This window comes from Gallus gallus, chromosome 2 (assembly GCF_016699485.2).
Source record: "Gallus gallus isolate bGalGal1 chromosome 2, bGalGal1.mat.broiler.GRCg7b, whole genome shotgun sequence".
Taxonomy (NCBI): domain Eukaryota; kingdom Metazoa; phylum Chordata; class Aves; order Galliformes; family Phasianidae; genus Gallus; species Gallus gallus.
Window position 1 is genome coordinate 36,612,836 of NC_052533.1, and position 26,399 is coordinate 36,639,234.

General features: G+C 37.5%; 2 long non-coding RNA genes across 2 annotated transcripts in view; both read right to left on the bottom strand.

Moving 5' to 3' along the window:
• The window catches only part of LOC124417708, a 39,052-nt gene extending 36,450 nt beyond the window's left edge, over nucleotides 1–2,602 (bottom strand). The window contains exon 1 of the long non-coding RNA XR_006938377.1: nucleotides 2,544–2,602. This is a non-coding gene — a long non-coding RNA (uncharacterized LOC124417708). The remainder of the gene's footprint in view (nucleotides 1–2,543) is intronic.
• A 3,791-nt stretch (nucleotides 2,603–6,393) lies between these two features.
• On the bottom strand, nucleotides 6,394–13,020 carry LOC101747889. Its single transcript, XR_211581.4, has 4 exons — nucleotides 12,833–13,020; nucleotides 11,127–11,214; nucleotides 10,608–10,728; nucleotides 6,394–8,766 (listed from the first exon to the last, which is right to left on the bottom strand). It is a non-coding gene; the product is annotated as an uncharacterized LOC101747889 (long non-coding RNA).
• Nucleotides 13,021–26,399: the final 13,379 nt, after the last annotated feature.

Here is a 26,399-nt window from a genome sequence, read left to right on the forward strand (position 1 = left end):
GATCACATGCTGTACCTTGTCAGCAAATAATGAAATAAAATTCTTTTATTTTTCCTCTAAAATTAAACATATATAAGGGAACAAAAGAAAAACACAGAAAAAAAATCCCTTAAGTTCCTTCTTCAGATGCAAATCAAAATAAAGAAAGCGGGATATAACTACCTTGGGAAAGAAATCTGCAGGAAAAAGGTAAGAAAGTAATCATATTAAAAACATAATTACATGCATTACAGCCCAACTACTTTTAAAATACAATTCAGGCTCAAGCAAGTCCCAGTTTCATTGGGTTCTACACATATCTTATTTGTCTGTTGCCACAAAATTAGTTACTACAGCATCACACAATACAAAGCCATCCTCAGCAGTCACCAATAATGCAGCTCTGTACAACTCAGTCAACATAATCCTTGTTAATGATTTCCACAGGAGAAGAACTAATTTTCAGAGTGACAAATGACAGCAGCCAGGCTCATAGCATGCAGTTCTCTTTTGTACAAGCCATCTTCTTGGAAAGAAAGAGAGCCATTTGCAAGATACTGCCCTGCTTGGTGCAGACAAGGTGGCAGAGCTTAGCCAAGAGCTAGAGATGGCTATCTCACAATGAGATTTTACATTCTCTAAAATCAATAGCAATTCAGCTGTAAAAGTACAATCCAGTTATGTGTTATCATCTCCCATTATTACTATTATTTTTTAAGAGTGTCTAATGTTTGCTGGTTTTCTGTTTGACATCTTGCTAAAAGATAATCAAAGAACCTACAGCTAGCAGGAAAACCAAATGGGTCCCTCTGGTATTGCTCTGCATCTGAAATAGGACAAACACAGACTGCTAAATCCCAGAACTTGCTTTTCTTTGCACTGAACTTTATTTCCTGGGTTTCTGGGAAACTTAAAAAGATAAATAAGGAATCCATTTTAAATTCACAGGGGAGATACTTCAGGCATCTTCTCACATTCTGGGATTGGTATGGTTTCATTAGTTAATATCATTTTTAAGTAGTCACTACAAATAAGTGATGTAAAAATTTTGATGCAATTATGACATTGCAAGTTGGTTTATGCCTGACAGTAGCACACCTACTTAAGCATTATGTTATTTTTTAGTATTAAAAAGAGTTCATAAACAAAGACCTTTTATTTGGGGGGTATGAACTGCAAGCATTTAAAAAAAACTGTATTCCAAAGGGAAAAAAAAAATCTTCTGGCTGCCCTCCAGCCTTCACATTTGTACTGTTCCACACTGTATGGACATGAATGTACAACATAAAAGAAATATGACTAGCTAAAAGGTAGGAAAGCAGTTCTGAAGATTTTCGGGATCTACAGTAAGTTTTGTTTATTCTATGAATTAAATTGCTCAAGGAAGACCCGAAGGGTGAAACAACCAGCATAAGTGATTTTAAAGTATAAGGAATGCCTTGCAGGAAGGATGTTGAACAACAGCTGTGGTTTCAAGAGAGACTAGACATAGTGATGGGAGATACCTCTGGCCCACACAGTGATCCTGCCTTGCATCAGCATAAAGCCACTACCATCCACCTGCAGGGCACTTTACAACATATACACTCCATACTCAAGACACTGAGCAACCATAAGAGGAACTCATGTGATAATGATTTTTATTTGGAAGTTAACATGGGTTTTATTTATCTAGCAAATGTAAATTCTGCTAGAGGTGATGCCTGGATCTGGATCTTCCACCATAGGATCTGATCAACTTTCTCAGATTGAATAGAACACATTCTTGTTTGTTAGAAATGGGCAAATAAATCCCAACTAGACTATGCTTTGTGTGTAAACGTCCACATTCATTTGACTTTGATTCATCCTTAGATATCTCCATACTAGATACAGTCACTAATAACCACAACCTCAGAACCCCAGCCTCAGTTAGGAGTCACATTCTATAAACCTCAAGGTTTTGTTAAACCTCGGTATAACACCTAGAAATCAAGTAAGGCACAAAAAATTCATTTTGTTCCATCCAGATAAGGCTAGGATCTCTCCACATAAGAGAGGACGGAAGACCATTTGCTGCCTGTTTCATGTAACGTACCTTCTTTGTAGTGTTCTCTCAAGTTCTTACCACATTCCAAAAGTGTTAAATTCACTAAAAAACAAAGAGACTCAAAACACCAAAAAAACATGGAAAAATTCTCATGTGCAATAAAAACTGGGAATATTAATGGAGCATGCTTCACAGTCAACTTTGCAACAACTAAACCTTAAGACTTCCTATTATTTATATTTATTTGAAACTATCACTTACTACAGAAAGCATCATTACAAATACTACGGTTGCTTCTAAGGTAGTAAGGATTCTATTGGATATTCCACTTACAAATAATAAGCCTAGTAGGTTTATTCTTTAGTCTTCTGATTTGTTTTTTTTTTTTAACATTATGAGTAGTTTTTGGCAGTAGATTTTATTGAACTACTAGCTATACATAAGGACAAGCAGATATAGTTACCTTAAACCATTTTCAGATCACCCCCAAAAAATTAGCAGTCACAATGCAGTAAAAAAAGAAGGAATTGCTTACCCCTTTTTGAGGATCAGTCTCACCAAACACTCCAAAAGAAGCAATCTCCAAGTAGAGATGCTGCCCTTGTGGCTCCCAGCCCTTAAATAAGGTTTGGAAAAGGTGGAGCCAGGGTCCACCTTTTTGGGTTACACAGGTGAACTGGTTGCACAGGTGAATTGCTTCCACCTGTGCTGCTTGGGCAGGCTATGCCCTTTCACCAGATGCTCAATCAGTGGTTCAGACTGTTTTATGGTTCTATGATGTTTGGTTATCTTTATTCCACATCATAACATCATGCAGCGTACTGGGAGTTAAAGAGCAAATGCTCTCGTTTCTAGTACTTGTCCGGAAGAGAAGAAGAGCTACGTTCCCCAGAAGAGTGTTCGAATACTGTCATCATTCCTGCTCAGGGGAACAGATAAAAGGCCTGTAGGTCACCTGACCTGAGTCTTTCTTTCTTTTTATCTCGTGCTTGCTTTTGGATCGTCTTGCTGCTGCTCCCGACTGCACACAAGGCTTCAGTATTAGTGTAAGGCCTTTAGCTCTTGGACAATCCTTCTCTCAATTATATTTGATTTTATTATCAATTATATTGTATTATAGTGTGTTATCATGCATTCTGATACTATATTTAGTAAATTAGTTTGTTTCTCCTCAGATCATTGCCACTTTTTTTTTTTTTTTTTTTTTTTGGGGGGGGGGGTCCCCTGTTTCCCTTTTTCGGAGGTGCAGATTTTGGAAAAGAAATCCCTCTGCCCCACTAGTCACGGAACTGGGCCAGACCAGCACGTAAGCCATCGACAGACTGTGACCTAACAGTTTCCATACACTGTATTGCTGGTTAACTTTTTCAGTCACAACAAGCTAGTGATGCTAACTACTGTTACCAGCAGTTAGAGGTGAAGTAGAAGAGTTGCACCAACAATTCAAAGTAAACAATTAACTTAGACATTTTTTTTATTTTGTATTTGTGAATTAGATATTATTGTAAAGATATTATTAGTGAATTAGATTAGATATTATTTGTGAAGTTAGATATGTATCTGCATACATATCTAACTTTTCACATGCTCATTTCATAATTATTGAAATTATTTCAGCAGTTATAAACATGAAACCAGTTTATCCACTAGGAAAAAATACCTTCTTCCACTCAATAAGGACTTTCATGAAATCTAGCCCACTGTGAAATCAATGACAAAGCTCTCATTAACTCTGTGGTGTTGAGATTCATTATTGCATACTTTGTCTATTCCTTGCTTATCCATAATTGGCTTCTACTGAAATTTGCCTTACGCAAGACCTACTTAATTGACTGTGCTCTTCAGCTGTTAATAGCCAAACATGCTCAACCTGTAAAATATACAGACACACAATTTTAAACGTTTCCAGCAGATTTCTTACCCAAAGATTAATATTTGTCTTTCTAGAAGCATATTATCTTCTCTCCAGGGTATTTCCATTAGTAAAATCTTAAGTACTTGAATGCTTACATGATGAATATGAAAGATCACTGTACTGGTGAGTAGTGAGATTCTGCTGACCAGCCCATGAAGAGATTACATAGATATCTATCTAAAGCTGCTAAAGCTCTGCTGATTCATTGCAGCGGGCAGTAATAACCACACATGAGAGATGAAAGGATTATATCCGGTCTTTAGGGAATGGCTAATGGAGATATGAAGATCTATAATGGAGGAGACCTGCAAGAGAATCTTTGAAACAGCCAAGCTTGGGGAAGAAAATTAGGTTAAAAAATATATATATGTTTAATCCCAAAGATGAAAGGGAATTCTGGATTTACTATGGATGTGCTTTTACTCATCTAATGCTGATTTTTTTATTAAAAGTTAGGTATCAGATCTAATTCAGGCATTTCTGTGAAGCCAGTGGACAGAAGGAAAAGTCTTCAGAATACAATTTACTTTATTGTAAGAAAAAAAAAAAGGGAGGGGGAGGGGACAGGGGGTGGAAATACATAAGTAAACCCAGAAGCCATGAGGAAGTAATAAGAGTAGGTCTGCTTTCTAATGGAAACTGAGACAGTAGTGGCTGGGTTCTCCACAGAGGCCAGCAGGGCCCAACACATCACCCTCAGCTTCCCAGAGGCAGACCCTGAGGTGGTGGACAAGTGAGAGTCCAGATCATAATGTAACTGCATGGATATGAGGCTGGTCCAAGATAAAACAGTCTAAGATAAAGCCAGGAAGTATGTCTACAGACTGAGGTTTGGATCAAGGTGTCCATAGCCAAGAAGTCATATTAACACACTTAGGAACCTGATACAAGTCCAATATTCCTCAGATATACAAAGACAGTAAGGCACCCTTAGGTACTTATCTCCTATGATTTCAATATATCCTTTAAGCAAACCCCCTTGTTTAAAATATTCTCAACATTTAGAAGTAGATTATACTTGCTTGTTTCGCTGTATTAAGCTTTTTGATGGAACTGTTCCGAATTTCTCCTTCCATTTCTGGCTACTCATTTTTAGCTATGCATTAAACCAGTCTGAAGATTCAACTCCTTTTCTGCCTACTCCAAGTCTGAGGTACTGTGGGGAAATTGGCTCAGATGTTAATCAAGTCATTCTATTATAGTTAAACAGGGCAAGACTTTATTGATCAGCTGCCTTTCTTGAGCCATGATTTTGAACTGAATTACACAAGAAAAAGCACTCACAGTTCTTCCTTCTAATTATCAGTTCTTGTTATTTGTACTTGACATGAATTTTCTGTTCTAAATCTTTCAGTATATGCTGAATCTTGTCTCCAAGGTCCTCTAAGATCTGTTCCATCTAACAGACAAAATTTTACTCCACACTTTTTGATCAGCCAAGTTCCAGTGTCATTTTCCCTTCCCTAAATTCCCAGCAGGTCTAGAGTTTTTTGGGGTTTTTTTACATGTATTAATAGAATATTTTGTTGCAAGTAACAGATTCAAAAACAAGATTACTTCAACCAGTGGTGAAACACAGAGTCTAGTATCAGCCAAAAGTTTATATGCTGTCTCTATTATTTCTTTTCCAACAACATCAACAATAGGAGGTTTACATATCAAACACAGGGATCATCAAACTTCCATCTCAAGGAGGCATTCAAAATCAGTTAATTACATACAGTTTGACCATCTAAGCTATTCCTGTTCTGTATAATGCCCTCTTGTAAGTATAGCATAAAATAAGTTTATTCAATTAAGTATTATAAATATTCCTAAGCATACTAGGAGGAGGAAGTAAAAGCCTTCAAGAATGTTTTTAAGATAAGGAACTTCGAATGAATTTCACTTCCATGAGTATAAAGTACATTGTAAAAAACATCATTAAGCCATTTTAAATACACCTGAGGTATATTTTAGCTGTAAGGGAAAATTACTTTACTCAACCAAAACCTTGTTTAAATATATATGCATATATTATATATATATATATATATATATAAAAGCATAGTAACTAACCTCAGAGAAGTGTACATACAAATTACAACATTTACTGGTATTTGAAGGAATTTCTGTGCTTTTGAGTTGGTGTCATCAGGGAACAACCTTCTCTCAAAGGAATACAAGGCACAGAGTGAAGGATTATTTGACTTCATTTTTCCGTGTTAGACTAGTGCAACATCAGGTATTGAAGGGACAGGTAATAGATCCTACAGATGAATCTATTCTCACCGCATGTCCTATTTTTAATTCAGATGAGGGAAGAGCGAGGAATTTGCTCATCTCATCTCTTTTGAGGTACAAATCCTGCAGATCCCCAGTGGTGTAGTGGACCAATGGCACAATCCTGCAACTGTTAAAGTCACTTGGAGTTTATATCAGCGCAGCAGCAGGTGGAAATGCAAAAAGAAAGAATGAGGTCCAGATGTTTTTCATACAAAACACACTATAATATTTTCAAAAGCAGCAGTGTTTCCTGGTTAGTCTATAAACCCTGTAGATAGTGTATATTATGTGAAGGAATTTACCCAAGATAAAGGCAATTTCCACATAGTCTTTTCTCTGTAAAATCTAATGAGCTTTCAGAGACTAAAAAAAGAACTAGAGAAAAGGTCAACACAAAGTTACAGTATTAGGCCTGGTCATGACTCTGTGTCCTCCGCAAAATCTGATGCTGATATCATTACCACCAAATCAATGCAGTCAAAATTTTTATTCTGAAGCATGTTTTTTGTCATCATTAACTACAGAAATGTTAACAGCAACCAGAGCAGAACAAAAACAGAGGTTTGTCAAATTCTGCTTCCCTTTGGGCTATTCCCTTGAGGAACAGTAGGAAGACAGGGGTTTGTAAGACAGACACCTGCAAAACAAATTATAGTTAATTACAACCTCAATAATAATTTCTCTTAATCACCCAAGAGGTGACCTACAGTAGCTGTTGTCACTGCTGAGACACAGTGCCCACCACCTCACTGTGCTCACATCCACTGTTTGGTCTCCATAAACGTTCAGCAAATATCAAGGAATTTCAAAGGGCGCAAATTCTTCTGCACAGAGGAGTTGAATTCCACACATTTGCTTCAGAGACACTTCCGTGTCAGACATCATTTTGTCATATTGCCCTTCTGCTGCCATCTGTCACACAGCAACAAAATTTAATGGAATTTTGTCAAGAAGGTTCAACCTCTACTTTCATACCACCAACATCCACCTTTGATGTTGTGGGTCAACATAATAAAATAGGAGGCATTATTTTCGGAGCTGCCCTCCTACACTGTAACACATCAAGAAGAATGGGAGCAGAAAAACACAGTGGTGCTGCTTCTCAAGTGTGAAACACTGCAGACATCCTGGGCTGTGCTTTTAGCACACAGGCTTGCTACAGGCTTCATGCCAGGGGTAAAATGAGTCAGTAACAGCCTGTGGCCCATTTCCCAGCTACACAACAGGGTTAGTTCTTCTTTCCTCTCATGTGTGTTTTGCCTCCCTCAGTTACAGGCATCTCAGCAGCGTTGTTCCTGCCACAGAAACCTCTCTGCAAAAGTCTGGCTTAATGGGCTCCTTGGGGACCTATGAGCATGGATAGTGGAACAAAAACCAGAAATCAATGTGCAAAGAGGACAAGTATGTGCCATGAGGCAAGAGTCTCCCAAGAACAGTTAAGCTCAGTATCCTAAGAGCTTGGTGAATCCAAGGCCTTTAGCACATACTAGAATCAATTAATCAGTGTTAGCACCACTCCGACCATACCCAGAGAAGCAGTGGACTTCTGTATACAGACAAAAACAACAGGGTTATACATTAACCTGCTGATACAAGGGATCCCTAAGGAGTTTCTGAAGACCTACATAGGAGCCCTAGCTGAGTCAGGACAACCATCCATTTCTGAGCAAGTGTAATGCACAGTTGGTATCCTGCTGCTCTTCCAGCTGTGTCTAGGTGTGAGTTGTGCAAAGGAGCAAGTGAACACAGCATGTGAATAGCTACCTGTTAGCTATAACCACAAAATTAAGGGCACTCTAAAATACTGACTGTGATGTGTTTGCCTAAAGTCAAGCAATTTTCAGAGGAAATTTACAGGAATTCACCTTTGAACTGTGGCACAACATGGTCATAATCCTTTCAAGACCTCAAGAAGCTACTTATTATTATTACTGACAGTAGAAAAAAATGGTTGCAGTTCAGGAAAGGAGAATCTTCATTTTACTATTTCAATTTATACGGGCTCAGCATAGGTTCTAATTTTCTTCACTTGTAAACAAGCATTTATTCTGAGCTTTTTTAACATGGCATTGAAATGCAATAAGCTAGTATCGTGATGCAGACAAATAGAACAGAACTGGGCTACACAAGCATTTCCAAATTGATGAATTATGCAATTTCCAACCTTATTGCTCCTTTACTACAGAGCTTCAGCCAGTATAGTCAAAATAAAGACATTCCTTCTTTCCTAAAAAAATAAATCAACAAAAATCACATTAGGGATATTTTATGTAACACCTATTAAATGAAGTCAAGGTTTTTACTTCTTTATTTATAATTTACTGTACTGATTCCAAGGACTGGGCCCAATAAATCATAAAATTAAAATGAAATAAGGGAAAAGACATTACTTTGATGAACAAACCTTTATTCAGATAGTTGCCTGTGCACATCCTTGGACTGTCCTGAGGTATCCTGGCAGGATCAGCAAGGGAAGTGAGATTAACTGAAGGAGCAGCTGGAATTTTGGAGGCAGATCTGAAACCTTTTTCATCTACAGAATTACATGCTGATTTATCCAGTTCACTAGTCCACATATCTGGAATCAGGAAATAACTAAGATTCACATTCTCATTCGACACTTCATGCTTCAGGTGTGCTCACATGTTAAAATTAGTTTGCAGTCAACTGTAGCTAATGTGAATTTATTTAACAAAACATTTTTACTTTGGTAATCCAGTGGAAAGTTGGTGTTTCCAACGGAAGTTCTTAAACTTACCAGATGACAAATAAGTACACCAGGTGCTCATGGTTCAAGAAAGAATAATTTAATAGGATTAAAAATAGTAGCTGTCAGAGGAGAAGCTATGTCTTAAAAAAGTTGGACTCTTTGATTTAATTCCAGATTTTATGCATGTCTTCACCCGTTCCCCTTTTCCCCAGTCTTATGCCATTCTCAAAATATAGCAGGACATTCAGCTCTGAACTCAAACATGACTTCAGTTTTCAGTCCTTTACATTTAGGTCAAAGGATTAAGCTAATGCGAAATCGTGGCAGAAAAATTAAATAGAGAGGAAATTTAACATGTAGCATTGCAGCTCCCCACTTTCTTTGCTTTATTTACAAAATGAACAGCTAATATCAGTACTAACAAATGCCTGCAGCATCACTCATGTACAGTAGGGGCTGGAATTTCCTGATTTCTTCACACTTGCAGCTATATATTCTATCAGGCTGCCTTCTTCTCATGTGTAATACTCATATGGATTTGATTATAATTATAGATGATAACATCTAAGCCTAAAGTAACATTTTTCAGCAACAGATTTCAAAGCATATCAGAAAGACAGACAGAACTTTCCTATGAATGAAAATAGATTCAGAGGAGGGGAGTGACTTATCTCTCTTCACTTCACCAGTCCAGAGCCCAGAATAGCACATACTGCATGAAGTTTTGCCATGGCAGCTAATCTGTTATCAATTGTTGCTTAAGTCACAAACACTTTAATATTGGAAAGAGTTAAATATTTTGCTTTGCTCTGACAGAGAAAAAAATATTCTCGTGTTTTTGTGGACCAAATTGAGGTAAGAGATTGCCTAGTTAAGAGCAATGGCGTCTTTTAACCGCCAGACAGAAAATCTGACAAGATATTGTCTCTATCTCTATCTAAAAGTAAATTGGAAGAGAAAACAGGTCACAGCAGCACCGTGACAGGCAGCCTGGAAAAAACAGGCAGAGAGAAATAAAATAGCATGATGTGAAACAGCATTGGGCACTATGAATCATGAGACAAAACTGAGAAATCAGTTTATCAGCAGGACCATCCATGGGGCCCATTTCCTGGACAAGCAGAATCACATGGACACTGCCAACCTACAGCTCTCTTCAAGGGAACACCTGAGCCCCAGTGCTGATTGTACTCTTGTGGAGCTTGCTGAGACCAAGGTCTGGTGCCTGAGCTTCTGATATATAATGCTACTGGAGCAGATTACTAGAAATGTGCTTCATCCATTACCCTTCATGTTACCGCTTAGATTCTCAAAACATACTTTTTTTTTTTTTTTTTTTTTTTTTTTTTAACATGAAATTACACAGAGCTCAGCCGTGGGGCCACAAAGATGTTCTGGCTCAGATGAGTCCAAAAAGACCGTTCAGAAATCGGTTACTAGCTGCATAAGCCAATACCTCAGAGTAAGAGTACAATTACCTGTCAGATAGCATGGGCCACCCAGATGTGACTCACAACAGCAATGGACTACACAAGGCCATACACATCTGGCCTCATGAGAGCAAAGGAAAAACAAGGCTTGACTGACACAAATCTCTTTTTGTGATATCAGTGGGAAAGCTCTGGAAGTTTTCAAGTTAAATGAAGGTTAAAATTCATGCAGCAAGCTGAACTCATTTGTTTGGTTTGGTTTGTTCAGTACATTCATACCTCCCAGCAGGCAGATCACCCCAAATAGCACGAGTGTAGAGTGCAGGTCAGCAATATCCCACAAGCCTGGAGGGGCTGTTCCGGTTGATGCCACTCACATGCAGTAACCTTCCCCATAGACCTAAAGTAATTTAACATAGAAGAATGTGGGAAAAAGTCTGTTTAATAACAAAGTGGAGGTAAAGGGTGGCAAATAGATATGAGGAAGGTCACGGTAAAAAGAACCAGAAGAGAAGTTGCACACAATTTTCATGTTCACATGTTTGGTGAAACTATTTTTTTTCTTTTTTATTTTCTAGATAGGCTGCTCCAGCAAACCTTTCTAGTATTTTTGTTAGAAGTATCTATTAGTACACTTCTAATTACTGGTATGTTGAGTTTTATATATATATATAAAAATATAAAGTGCTGTGCTATGATCTTTTTTCTTAAAATGATAGTTAGAAGACCATACAAAAAAAAAGATTCCAATGGCATCTTGTTACTAAATTAATGATTTCACGCTTGTTCTGTACTGACCTTCTTTGCTGTACTAACAAGACAACAACACTCCAGAAGCCATTTTCATCTCCAGAAGCGGCGGGCTTAGCAGTACGTACTAACTAAGCTGCAAAGGAACAGAACAAGAGGCAAGTAGATACTTAGCAATGTCTCTGAGATAAATATCCCTGGAGCCCTAGCAAGACCTGGACAACAGGGCACCAAATGAGGCAGACATGCCCCACTCATTCAGACTGCAGCAGGAAGAGGAAAACCACAATCAAACAGAAAGCAGGAGGCAGTGGCATGGGCCTACAAAACAAAAGGATGGGTTACACTGGGCTGAGGGAAAGACTTCTCTCTGCTATTCCAAAAATTCATTCAAAAATATATACTCATGGGTAAATCACACCTTAAGATAGGCACATAAGAAATTCCATGTAGATTTTTTTGTTGTTCACTATGGTTTCATTAAGACAGCAGAGTCAAAAAAAAGCCAGAAGCAAAGAGATCCAGGAGTGAAGGTGAATACAAGAATGAATGGGAGGCAAGGAAATATTGAGAAGTTAATTGAAATGAGTCTGGGTGCATAAAGCTAAAAATTAATGGGAAAGAAAACTGGATCTGGAAAAAGAAATATTATAAAAGAGGCTCAGTAATGGAAGACAATACCTGGCAATAAAGGACAGGAAAAAAAAATGTACATTACCACTTAGATGGTGTCCTAACCTGTATACAGAACACAGCTGAATTAAGGAATGGTCATTCTGTCCTTGCTTAACTTTTTTTCTTTTAGCCAGTGCTTATGCTTACTGCTTTAGTATTATTTCTACGTATTTATAACGCCTTATGTGAGAGGCTGAAACTTACTCGTCACAATGGCAGTTTTTATATCTAAATGTTTCTGGAGCAACCAGAACATAAAAGCGTGTCAGAACAATCCTTTTCACGCTCAGCTCACTCAGAGCTAAAAATTATTTTCTTTGAAATCCTTTGAAAAAATGCACTTCTGAGAAAAGAACTAGCATGAAAAATTGCACACCCAGAAGTAATTTGGAGGGATATTATAAACCATGCACAAAGACAAATTAGAATGAAAGAGTCATTTCACCTGTGCCATCCATACTGTTGAGTACCTCCATAAATGCAATGCATTTGCCAGTAATCTTCAGAGAATTAATGTCCAACAACAGATATCACTTCAAAAATGTTAAAAGCACCTTCATAATCCATTGTCTGGAAGTCTTAGGACATAATAATTGTACTACATCTCTTTTTATGGATAGAATCCAACTGACAGAGATCTTACTAGTTAAGCTCTACTGCACTCATTATGGATATATACATCCCTGAGTGTATCTCTATAACACCCATTAGCAGACATTTGGCTGAAAAGTTACTGCACAAAATTTAGGTGTCAGATAGCTTTAAGAACTGCCTGTAGTTGATGCTAATTGAACAGCTGTTCATCACTGACAGCAATAACCACAGTTAAAACTTTCAAAAGGTGTGAAGACCTTAATTATGGCATTTTATAAGGAGCAAACACTCTATTTTTATTTCAGTATCTTTATAAGTTTGACGGTGTTGATGAGCTTTCAAAGTCAGCATACAAAAAATTCTGATAAGGACACAGTTCTTTTCTCGATATCACGTGTGACTTTCTTGGCTCCATTCTCAGTATTCTAAACATTTATTATTCACAATGCCAGGTGCAATAAGCATTAAGAGACTGTTTTCTTCACCTGGAAGATGGAGATCATAGCAGCAGATGACAAATGTTCATAACAGATGAGAACACTGAGCAATGCACAATCAGCAACCCTCACACAAGCAGCACCTGCTACCCTTGGAGGATCTTCTTGTGAGTTCCTTGCTCTGCTCAACCATAAAAGACTATTTATAGTCATTAGATAACATTGTATGCGTTGATCTGGAAAAAAAATGAAGGAACAGGACTTTAATACGTAATGACAAAATCTGTAGCTCCTTTGTTTTAATTACCCAAAATCCTACCTTCACAAATTGAACATTCACATTAAATAAGGTGATTCTCATGATTTCATTGCTATGATTTTCATTCACTACCTTGGACATAAAAGAAAGTTATGTTTTCTAATATTTTACTTCCTTTAAGCAAATATTTCACCTTATTTAAAGTCTTATTTAAGTGAAGGCGGTGTTTTAGTCAATATAAACTAAGGCACTTAGTACCAGGAGCAGGCATCCAGTGAACAAATAACATCATTTACCTATACAAGATGGGGGAAAAGAAGTGGGAGGATGGACATTGGTTGCTTTTAATAAGCCACTGCATTATAGGCATCTTGGATTCTTGCTAGAGAAGTTGGTGTCACATCTGCTGTTTGTGAGATGCAAGATAAGAATACTCAGCACTTTTTAAAAAATGCTTTTATTTCATTTTTTTTTTTCCAGCTAGCTTGCATAATTTTAAACCTGCTTTATTTCACCATTTTCTACATTCTGAGCAGCTAGAATGGGGCACACAGAATAACTCCATTTACTCCTCCTGCTGTGAATAGGAGTTCAGCAGGATGAGATGTTCCTGTGTCATCCAAATTCAGGAATAAAACTCTTTAAGTCCAATGTGGTGTTAGACCTGGATGGAACAGGTTACATTAAAAGAAGTAACTCACTAGCACCATAGTAAAAAAGAAGGAATTCTCTGAACTTTTATCACTTTCAATCTCTGTGTATTTTATGTTCTCTTGGAAAAGATTCATGGCTCAGACTGGTAGCATTGCTGCCTCTGTAAAATCAAGATTCAGCCAAATAGCAACATCAATATATGTTACAACATCCCATTCAGTTTATTGTTCTAGATACGTTATTTTCACAGCCTGGAAGGACTACTTATAAAACAATGTTATTGAAAAATAAATTAAAAAATATTATCTCTCTCCATATTATTTATATTTATTTAGAAAAGGAAAATAAATGCAAAAACCACTAATGCTATACTGAAGGGTAATAAATTAAATCTCCAAATACAGGAAATGAAAATACACTGATCCTCCTAATATCGGTGTTTATGATTACATACATGGAATAAATATAGCTGCAGATTTAAATAATCCAGCTGATAATTAAGGCATGTCAAAATGAAAATCAAGTACCATGGCTTTTTCATTTCCTGGTTCTTTTTCCAGATTTCTCTTTATACACTTGAAGTTTCATTGGCATACATTTTAGTTTTAACATCTCTGCATAAAGATAGATAAAATAAATATATACATACATATATGTATATTTCATTTTTTGTATATCTCTAAAGCAATGCACATAGAAAGTACAATGCATATACAAAGTACCAATATTGCTGTTTCTTTTCCAGAACTAGTGATAAGTTCCAAGAGTCTGGTCATATCTCAAGGATGACATATTTCAGTCTCATAGGTGAAAGGAGGCAAGGAGATAGCCAGCTGGCTCATGTGAAATTAAATCTCCCATGCCAGCTGGACGAGAAGTAGTTCTGCTGTTAGTTTTGGAGGCTGCTGCCTTCCTACTAACTGCAGGAAGACCAGGAGAATTAAGAAGCAAAATCTACGTGCAAACAATTTTCCATTCCATATGGAGTTGTCATTATCCCTCCGTGTATAATTAGGTCTGCCAGATTTACAGTGCCGTGTGCAGCGATAGACTGAATCAGATTACTCAGCTGCTTGCCACTCACACAGCATTTCTAAAGCAGGCCTCGTTACCCTCCTGGCAATGAGCAATGAGGAGAAAAAGGCACACGAGAGCTCTTGGCCCTATAGAGAACCTTAGAAAACTCATTAAAAAAATAAAAAAAGAAACAGCAAAAGTGAAATATGGACATGCTTCTAACCCTTCTGCTCCTAAAAAGCAGATAACTGGTTACATTCGTTCAGTGCAGGTACAGTCAGTGTATCTGCCAGAAGATGTGACCTACTGCAAAGGACCTTAGAAAACCCACTGTAAATTACTTAGTTGCTGAATTTGAAGGAACGTACAGAATATTTTAATTTCTTTAAATTTTTTCTTTCACTGACTTCACAATCACTATGACACTTTTGCAGCATTGCCAATACACCTTAACACACCACTTGCTTTGAAACTCCTGAGGCAAAGGCCATAGCTGAGTTCACATTGTAAGGTGTCATAGACTTAAACTGATGATGATGTGTGTGTATAAGTTTTATAGACAAAGAAACTAAAGGGCAAAATCTGACCCATACTTATCTAGCAGATCTGTAGCAAGGATAAGAACAGAGCACAAGTGCCTTGACCTCAATCTTGTGTGTAAGCCAAATGTGGCATCTCTTGATTTAATCAGTAAATTTAGTGAGGAGGCAGTTGGTAGAGTTACTCTTCTACTGTTAAGCAAGACCAGTAACACACTGGGCATGTGGAGCAACTCTTGCTACAATTATGAATGAAATACTAAGTATAATCTCCTAGGAAAAGACAGCTTGTTCTACAATATAACTCATTTCAATTCTAAACCTTCATTCCAGATGTAGAAACATAGAACCCTTAGAGTTGGAAGAGACCTTCAGAGGTCATCCAGTCCAACTCCCCAGCAATGAACAGGGACTTGTACAGCTAGATCAGGTTACCCAGGGTCTGATTCAAACTTGCCTTGAAAGTATTCAGGGATGGGGCATCAACCACATCGCAGGGTAACCTGTTCCAGTGCCACATTAACTTCACTATAAAAGACATTTTGTTACAACCTAAATCTACTCTCTTTGACCTTGAAGCCATTTCCACTTGTGCTATCACCACAGACCCTGCTAAAGAGTCTGTCTCCTTCTTTCCTACATACTGAAAGGCCACTATCAGGTCACTTCGCAGCCTTCTCTTCAGGCTGAACAGCCCCAGCTCTTTCAGCCTTTCTTCATAAGAAAGGTGTTCCATATCTTGTATTATTTTTGTGGCCCTACTCTGGATGCACTTCAGCAGGTCTATGTCTTTCCTGTACTGAGGATTCCACATCTGGATGAAGTACTCCAGGTGAAGCTTCACCAGAGTAGAGGGGCAGGATCACCTGCCTCGACCTGCTGGCCATGGTTCTTTTGATGTAGCCCACAGTATGGTTGAATTTCTGGGTTGTGAGGGCACATTGCTTGCTCATGTTCATTGCTGGCTCATGTAACCAGATCCCATAGAAGAATGCCTGAAAGGACACCTGAACACTACTATACTCTCTACCTCCATCTGATCCCAGTAATCCCTCCCACTTCTCCTCTACCCCGCCGCCCCCCCTACCCCCCCCCTACCCCCCCCAAAAAGAAAAAAAAAAAAAAAAAAAGAGAGAGAGAGAGAGAAACCCACAAACAGTCACACCAAACAGGGAAGATTTTAAAATATTTAAAATCTAGTCAGGGATATGTCTTGCCCAAGAATTTAGCCATGCTTCTCACTCACCCATGAAGACTAGAGCATCCACCTAAATGACTTTAATCCATTCACTGCTGTAAATGTTATAAATAGCTCTGATGACACAATAGAGAGAAATCAAATATACTGAGTGAAATAAATGCAATTAAACAATAAAATAATTCACAACATAAAAAGCATTGGTATTCCAAACACTGCAGCCTACATTCTTGAGCCTCAGTGGTCAAGAACAGGGCCACAGCACACCATATCTCTTCCAAGCTATTCCTTACAGCTTGCTTTCCTTTCAGCTAGTAAAGAAGAGATAATCTTAGATCCCATCTTGCAAAGTCTTGGCACGTAACAAGAATTTCTACTAAAGATTCTCACACAGATTGCAATGACTACAAACTGTAAGAATCAACAAAGACAAATACAATATGACACATCACAAATGGCATAAGAACTCAGACCTCTGTAAGACTCTATTTAGAATTAAGCTTGTGAATTTCAGTTACCTGCTTTCATGATGAATTAAGAATACTGCAGGTCAGAGGACTAAGATCAGAGCAATGAATTAAGGCTATTGTATACGAAAAGGCCCAAATCCAGGGAAAATAAATAAATAAATAAGAAAAATGACAGAGAAGTTCTGGGATTTCTGTGTATAATTATACCAGGAACAGAAAGAGAAAAGAGTTGTTGAACTTGAAGTGCACTGCAAGCTGAAGAGGCAGTGGATATACCCAGGCCATAATAAAGTGTAGGCTGGACACTCCATAAGAGAAATGCATTTCTAGAATACAATGCTCATGTATGTAAAAGGAGCAAACATCCTGGCCAGTATTGACAGAGATGGCACGCTTATTAATAGAGCAACATGTCAATATGCTCAGCACAGCAGCTCATATTTGATGTTCTTTGAAGTCTTTTTCACTTTTGTCACCATAGCTTTTGCTAAATGATACCCCAGTGACTCAATATAACAGCAAAGCCTATCATGGCAGATGCAGAAGAAAGCAGGCCTTGTCCAGAATATTCATTCTAGTATGATTTATTTACTTATTTATTGGAAGAGGGTTATTTGTTTACTGAAAGATCCAAATCCCCAGATCTAATTCTGTAGCTTTTAAGGTGGTTTCTTTTTCATATGGTTGAAAGGAAAAAAGAAGTAAAAGTCCTTCTCAGTTGCTGTCCTACACAGTGCCAAAACCAAGAGGGAGCAAGGAAGAAAACATTCATCACTACAGCCTGAAAGCAGCCACATATGTCTACTGTATACATCCCTCAGCCATCAGTTTCATCCCCTGTGGATTCTACAGCAGCCCTCCTGCTTGGGCTTCAACTATGTTGTAGTTTGAAACAACCTCATCACTACTATCACCATCACTGAGATGGACTGATTTAGCTAAGAAGAAATGTTGAGAACAATTTTTCTTTCAACAGCCACACGTTATATTTTCTTCAGATCAGAGACAGCTCCATGCATCCAGATGCCCTCCAGATATCCAACTATACTTGAGATTTCACAGGGCCTTCAGAAATAACTAAAGGAATCACTATGATGGACCAGCTAAATATGCTGTCCCATGTGAAAGAAAAACAAACTTAAATTGTACCAAAGAGTAAGCCTCCATGTTTGGATAGAGATAGCTCAGCTTTCTTGTATCTATATATATATGTATACTGATTGCATTATACACATACACATACACAAATATTATTTTAGATATATTTGTATGTATGTATAAATAGTGTATACTGAACAATCTATAGTCTCTAGCTTCTTATCAGGCAGACTCCCTCCTCATCTCTTTATTTATTCTTCACATTCAAGAGGATAATTTTATTGTGAATCAGTTAGGGGGGAGAAGTACCCTCCAGCATACACAGCAGTAAAAAATAATTTAAAGAATAGCTGCCCACACACACTTCAAATAAAACACACAGTTGGATTAAAGAATCTTAGCCTGATCAACTAACAAAGAGTTGGTGTCCAAAAGTACAATTTCCTTAAACAATAAGAAGTCCATCTATTAAAATAGACTGTTTCCCTTCATTAGTTTTACCTATCTGATAAACCATGTACTACAGCCCTTGATATCTGATAGCCTGGCTTATTTCTCCAATGAAAAGATGTAGGCTAATAGAATCTATCATGTAACTGTTTGAGTTCATATATCATATTATCAACCAGCTGCCTTTTAACGTGGTGCAACAGAGGTCATGAATGCAAATGGAAGATGAAAAGTTTGTCACTGCAATAGGAACAATTTCATTCCAGATAATGTAGATGACATACACCTGTTCCTCGTATTTTAGTTCTCCTTGCTTTGTTTTATTTATGTTCCAAAGAGCCGTAATTCAAAAGTGAAGAATGAAACACTTTATTGAACTTCTATACAGTATTTACACTTGCTGCATCTGACACCACTTTTTCATCATAATGGAACATATTGGGAATCCCAGAGCCATGAAGATTTATGGACTTCTGGACTACACTGTCAGAAATCAGAGTAACATGAGGAGACTCTCACAATGAGACCAAGCTAGTAAACTTTTATATTAATTAAAAATCTCTGCGGGGCTTATAGTTAACTGTTTAAGTTAATAATTCTCCATCAGCTATCATTCCTGTAGGGACAGTAAAACTAGAGGAAGAAAAAAGAAAAAAAAAAAGACAGTGTCTGACAAGAATCCTGAAATGCCATAAACCTTTCAAATTATCATTTTTTTTCAGATGTTATATCACCCAGAATTTATGATCAAGTCAGCTTGCAGCATTTCACACACACACTCACACCCGTGGCAATATATTTTCTAAAACAAAAGAGTGTTTAAAACATGAGGGCTGCTGTAAAGTAATTCCTCCTATTTTTTTATGTTGGCCTACAACATCAGAGGTGGTATGGAAGTAGAGGTTGAACTTTCCCACCAATATTCTCTTACATTTTGTTGCTGTGTGACAGATGGCAGCACAGGGGCAGTCTGACAGAATGGCATCTGACATGGAAGTTTCTCAGAAGCAAAAGTGTAGAACTGAATTCCTCCATGTGGAAAAAATGGCACTCATTGACATTCATTGACACTTGCTGAATGTTCATGGAGACCAAACAGTGGATGTGAGCACAGTAAGGCAGCGGGTGGTGAATTTCTGTGGTGTCACAGTGACTGTGGATCACCTCTGCTTGTGCAGATTTTTACAAGAACTGCACTCCTCATCATCAACAAAAATGCACAGCTAGTGGTGGTGACTGTGTTGAAAAATAGTGTTTTATAGCTGAGAAGTTGCTCTATCAAATAGTGTTATTGTGCTCTTTGTACCTCTTGTATTTTCCATGGAAATAAATAGGCAGCATTATGTTCAGAGCAACCTATGTAAATAAGTAAAAATAAAGGAATACATTATACGTCAGGAAACTGATAATTAAGGGATGTATTACCTCCAAAATACTGTTGGTGGGTAAGGTTAACCTTTAAGCTAGTCTTGCATGTCCATATGCGTAGACAGCCCCCCTGAGGACAGTGGGACCATTAAGCCTTGGCTTAGGCCTCTCAGGGAGCACAACCTTGGCTGCACCAGGAAAAATACTCATAGGTTTAGAGTGGAACCAGAATTGCTCTATGCCTGTTTCTCAGAGATGGGAGCGAATGCAAAAAATGCCTCCAGATGCGACAGGTAGATCACTCAAGAACACCCAAGAAGTGATTTGAGCCAATGCAGGGTGAAAGAAAACAGTTTTAAAACAGCAAACAGAAACATGGTTTGGGAATCAGCATCTAAACCACTGAGAGATAAGTTGAATCATGCCTGGGTTTTCAGGAAAATCACCAGGGAACTCATTTGTATGCTTTGCTATTGTGGTTAATCTTGACAGTCAGCTAAGCACCACTCAACTGTTTGTTCTAAGCTGTTTGCAGCCCCAGTGGGGTGAGGGGGAACATCAAAAAGGGTAGAAGTTGGTTGAGATCTAGTTTAATAAGGGAAAATAAAAAAGAGAATCATAATATTTTTTTATAAAGATGCACAACACAATTGCTCACCACCAGCCAGGCTCTAAGCAAAAGTAGTCCTTCCACCCAACTCCTTGCATTTTTATGGTTGAGCACAACACCATGTGGTGTGAAACATCCCTTTGAACAGCCTGGGTCAGCTGACTTAGCTGTGTCCCCTCCTAGTTCCTTGTGCAGAAAAGTCTTTGATCTGTATAGTCACTGCTCTGCAACAACTAAAATGTTTGTGGGCTTTGAACACTATTTTCACTCTAACACCAAAACAAAGCATCCTATCAGCTACTAGAAAGAAAATTAACTCTATCCCAACCAAAACTAAGGCACCTGTTAAAATTGTTGGCACTTCTTCATCTTTGTTTCACTTTAGTAAGAAGCTTTGTTCAAAATCTTGTGTTATATCAATTCTGTGTTAGATAGAAGACATTTCCTGAAATGCAGATCTGTTTTACTGACAGTAAGTTGCTAGAGTCCCAAAACAAAAGAACGAAAGTATTATGTGGATGTATCCTTAACTAAACCTATGCATACCTAACCGAAATTATTTAATGAGCAGATGCCTTAACTGTCTGAGACTTTTCCAGCCAGACCATACAGTGCCCTTTTGATTTACTATCAAAATGGAACATTAGGAAACAAAGCAGAGAAGTTATCTAGTTAACCTGAACCCTTTCTCCAGAGTCAAGCTCCATGTGAACTGGATTAAGATAGGCATCGTGTCAGGAGCAAATAAAATAAAATAGAAATGTTTGTTTTACCTAGAGCTGCCTCATCGTATTAGGAGTAGCAAGAAATGGTTGTTGGGGTAGCCAGCTGGCCTCACAGCCGTGGGAAGACTAATGATGGTATAACAAAAAAGTTGAATCGCTTATTAAAGCATGAGCAGACATATTTTCTTTTATCAGAGGAGCACTAACAGAGGGAAAACCAAGCTGTGTGAGTAAACAAGATATCATTTTAGAAATTTAAATATTTCAAAAGTCTGTGGTTTATACATGGTAACATCACTGCAGAAACTGGATTCTAAGGTCCAACTTTAGTCATGCAAGCCATACTCAATCTTCATATTCACAAATACATACTTTCCTAGGGAATTAGGGTAAGGATATTTATTCAGTTTCCTAGACACTGGAAGAAGATGGTGCTTCAGCTGGTTAAGCATCAAGAATTTTCATCCTGAAAATTACCAGAGTGAGCCCAGAGAAAGAAGACACAGCAGGTAAACTCTTAATGATTCTCTCTCAAAGAAAAATGATGGATGGGACCATCATGAACTCAGTTGTATAACTCAAAAAAAGTCACAATTAAAATGAAGCAAAATGACGAGCTTATCAGTAATTCACCGTGATTGTTGTGCTACTGCTAAGGAAGAAAAAAGAAAAAAACATAACAAAAATTGAGAATGACTACTTCATTTGCATCCTTTTTTCCTGAGGAAAACCTTTAAGTCTCAAGTGGGATCTCTGAGGTTAACCTCAATGTCAAGATACTTAAGCATCCAAAACGAAAATGAAACATGTTTTAGGGTAAATCTAAGGTGGTTAAAACTTTAACGAAATGTTAGGAAGTCTCACTGGTGCATGGAAGACTTCTACCTCTTCACCAAGGAAAATCTAATGTATTTTAATTAATATATATAATAATAATAAAGAATAAATACAAATAAATGATAGATATTTGTGGTTATATCTGGGTTCTATGGTATGTGATACACAAGCGTGTATCAAACTTATTCACTAATATGCCTATTAAGATTCAGTTAAAATCAGTTTGATTTACAGCCTCCATACAAAACCATGTTTTAAGCAAGTGTACCTTACGCAGAACATTTTGCCACTGTTACAATTCTCAATCATTTTTTCAATTTCAAAATGAAAATTACTATCTTAATTTTAATCCAGTTTCCTGGTGTACCATCAGGTCTTGGTCATGCAGTCACAATGAGGTCACTGCAGTACCGGAATGGTAGGAGTTTGTTGTCAGTTTTTACACTGTAATGCAGAATTTGTTCTTTTTAGGTTTTCTCACTTGTCTGCTTTTTGCTTTCTTGCACAAGCAAACAGGAAATTCAACTTCAGCCCATGAATAAGTAATCTTTTATTGTTGAGACAGAGTAATTTGTCAATATTCTTGTGGCAGTAAATTCTAAGAGCATCTTTAGTGTTCCTCTTTCAACACTAACTAGAAGATATCCCTGAAATATCCTTCAGATTCATCAAATTTAATAAGAATTGATACTGTTTCAAATAAAGGCTTATTCCTGCAGCTTTTAAAGATCTCAAGCTCTTAAAATAGTCTTAAAACTTAATTACTTCTTAAAGGATTCCTTGAATTTAAATAACCTTTCAAGATAGCATCATATCTTATGAATAGTCTTCAGAGGGGTAATACCTTAAGTTTCTTGCGGAAATTTGTGAAGCATTGCCAGACCAATTCATTCCACAAGATGTATTTTCAAGTGATTTTTATTTTAGTAACTGGTTGTGGCATTATACAACCCTGACATATTGTACCTAACTTATACTGATATTCATATAAAAAGGAGAAAATGAACTATTATATGAAGGTTTCTATTGAGGGACATTTGCAGCACAGGTCCAAGACACAAAATGGTTCCTGATTATGCTAAATTGCTTGCTTACTTTAAATGCATACTTCAATCTACCACAGACATACGAACATAAGCATAGGCTTAAGTGCTTTTCCAGATATACAGGTGGACTATTTGCTGGAGCTTAGAGATTACTCAAGAGCAAGTAATTTCCAAACAAGTTTTACTGCAGTTTCTTTGAGCACTGCGGCCCTGACTGGACAGCACTTAGTATAGAATTTACCACAGTCGATAGTTGGCTTAAAAAATAAGGAGTTATTTCCCTGATTGTTCACTTAGCTTTGTCAGTGTCTTAGCTTTCAGAGAACAAATGAGAAGCCTCTCCAGCAACACTGGGGGAAAAAAAAAAAAGAGTAACTATTGTCACTTCACCATTAGCAGCTCTTTTTGTGCCTCAGTTTCTCGGGATTTTCAAACATCCATTTCAATTAGGAGGCGATTCTGAGAGAGGAAGGGGCAAAGCGAGGCTGAAAATGTGACAAAGAAGTTATGTTAGAGTATGCAGGTACAAAAATGTAACAGAAAGCTAAAAAGGCTTGAAACATGGGGCTTTGCCAGCAAGGCTCTGAAACAAATTCCCAAAGGAATCAATGACAATTCTAAATTGCATCAATTCTCAGCCCAAATGCAAATCGCTCTTCTTCTATCTTGTTTCCCATAAACAAAACAGTCACATCAAAACAAAGCACTCCTACTAAGTATCTAATTCTTCATACAAGGAAGGAACAAGCCAAGTATGACAGATGTTAATCACCTCACGTAGTGTACACTTGCCAGGTAATCACATACTTCAGAATGGAGGCAGAATGAGAACCTGCATAAAATAAAATGGCATACAACAAGAGCAGGGCAGGAGGGATACTGTGACAAGGATATCACCGCTGGGAGAACAGGGTACAAAAAAAAGCTACCAAAGACATGCTGCTGCAGCTGAATTATGCAGAGCTCCGAAAAGGAATGAGCTCCAATCTAACGCACTGATTTATTCTCTGTTTCTGTTTCCTCATTTATGACGTAATCATTAATCAGCCACTTCTACAGTGAGAAAAAACTGTTTTTTGAATAAATTAATCATGAATACAGTACAGAAATAGTTCCCTGCAAGTATTCTTTTGAGCAAACACTTCACTCCCACAGATTTTCACAGAAAGCCCTGCAGTAGATAAAATAGGTGGAAACATGATCTAAGCAAAACTCTATTTAGCAATTGTCAAAACATTACTGAGTAGATTTCCTCATTATTCACTCAGCTCTGCTGGTATATTTGCAGTCAGAGCACAGACAAGAAACCTCTGCTGCACAGCAACAAAAGCAGGAGGAAAAGACAGATTTCTAGCTGGGCTGGAAGCCTCTCCCGTCACCTTGGCTTTAGGTGCCTCTGAATTTAAGGGCCAGAATTGTTTCTGGCAATTCTCAAGAGGCAGGGAGATTGTAGGCCAAAGAATGGCTTTTGAAGCAGGAACAGAGCTTCTGCAAAAACCATTTTCTTTCCTACGATTGCTCTTTCATCTCAGGCCATTTGTCTGATCGAAACTGCCTGACCTATCATTACTAAATAATATTACAAGGGCAGTTCTGTTCAATGATACTTAAAGGTTTCAACCTGTCTCTAGATTAAAATCACCATTCTGGAGGGATTCCTAGACAAAGCTAGGAGTCAGAGTCACATGCCCAGAGCACATAAACGTGTTACCCTTTGAGCTTAAACCATAGTTCCTTAACAGAAGGGGCTCCGCCACTGTGCCATTAGTACTCATTGCTCTAATTGCATGCACAGATCAAACACCTGGTTTACAAATACAATGCCAACATGTTACATATATATAAGAAAAAACAACAAAGTCCATTGACTGAAAGATCTGTGGATTTGTCTGGAGGCTTGTATAAAACAGCTACTTTGAACAATTCTATATTTAACCAGCATGCTATAAAAGAAAAAAAAAAGTACACAGCACTTCATATACTTGTCACTAGCACTAATTTAAACCACACTGTGGAATAAGCTATTTAAACGGGCTTGTTGACCTACTTTTTAATTCCAGCTTTTGGGGAAGAAAATAAGTTAAACAGTAATTCAGAAGGTTGTTATTTCCTGTAAATCATATTTTTACATTTGTCTTTCCACACAGTATTTTATTTTATTTCTTTTTTTCCCACTGAATGTAGGTAAAGATTTTGGTGCAGAATATTAGGATATGGAAAACTGTTTTAATTCATTGTTGCCTTTAAGTGATCCTTATTGCCTGACATTTTGGAAATCATTTTGCCTTTAATCAGTCTTTTCTCTGTCCTCAGTCATTTCCATCTGAAGGGAATAAGATCATCTTAAGTATAAAAAGAAACTCGACATCATACAGAAATATTTACAAGAGAGGATAAAGAAACATTGTTTAATTTAATTCTTTGTCATAAAAACTTTTTCCTCGAGGTCAGTCCAAACAATTATTCATTTCTCTTTAATGTTTATCCCAAGCATGTATTTTTAGGTTTCCCACTGCTCCGTTACACCCTGTACGCAGAAGTGCCGTTCCAAAACATTTTTCCTTAAGACAAAAATCATTCTATATATGTCTCAATAGCATCCAAGACAGAGGTAAATTAAAGTAGGTCAAAAAGAGTCTACAGTGAAGTTCTTGTAAATATCAGTGCACTTGCACATGGAAATTTATTAATCGAGATTAACGGAATGACTTGTGGGTGAAAATAAAGATTGGCATTTTTACAGGTACACAATTAGAAACTGAATGCAAAAGTGGGTCTTCATGGCTCAGCATTTCTACCAGACAACTCAACAGTGCAAAAGCAAAAAGTAGGCTTCTGATAAAGGAAAGCCATACAGCTGGTGTGTCTCTGTGAAATCTATTAGCAACAGCCTCCCTAGCTTAAATGGATGTCTGTCAAAAGGCAGTTGGACAATAAAGCCAATTCACCAGTTGGATGTAGTGAGCAACATACACAAAAACTATTATGCTTATGATTTGATTTCATGCACAGGAACCAGAAAAAAAACAGCTTTGAACTATTTATTGGTAGGTGTCCAATTGTGGCAAGCTGAATGTTTTCATGTGCTAATTGACCATGCTTCAGGATGAAACATCAGTTTATCAACTACAGTAAGTGAAGGATGCAGTACAAAAAGCAAGTCATAGTCTATCATAGGAGAATATCCATTTCTCTTTGAAGAAAAGGCAGAAAAGGGAAAAGGAACATAAAAAACAAAACAAACAAACAAAAAAAGAACAAACGAAAAAAAAGGTGAAAATGAAATTATTCTGGTGAAAACTGTCAATATTTTCATATAAGAGGGCACTGAAACTGCACATCCA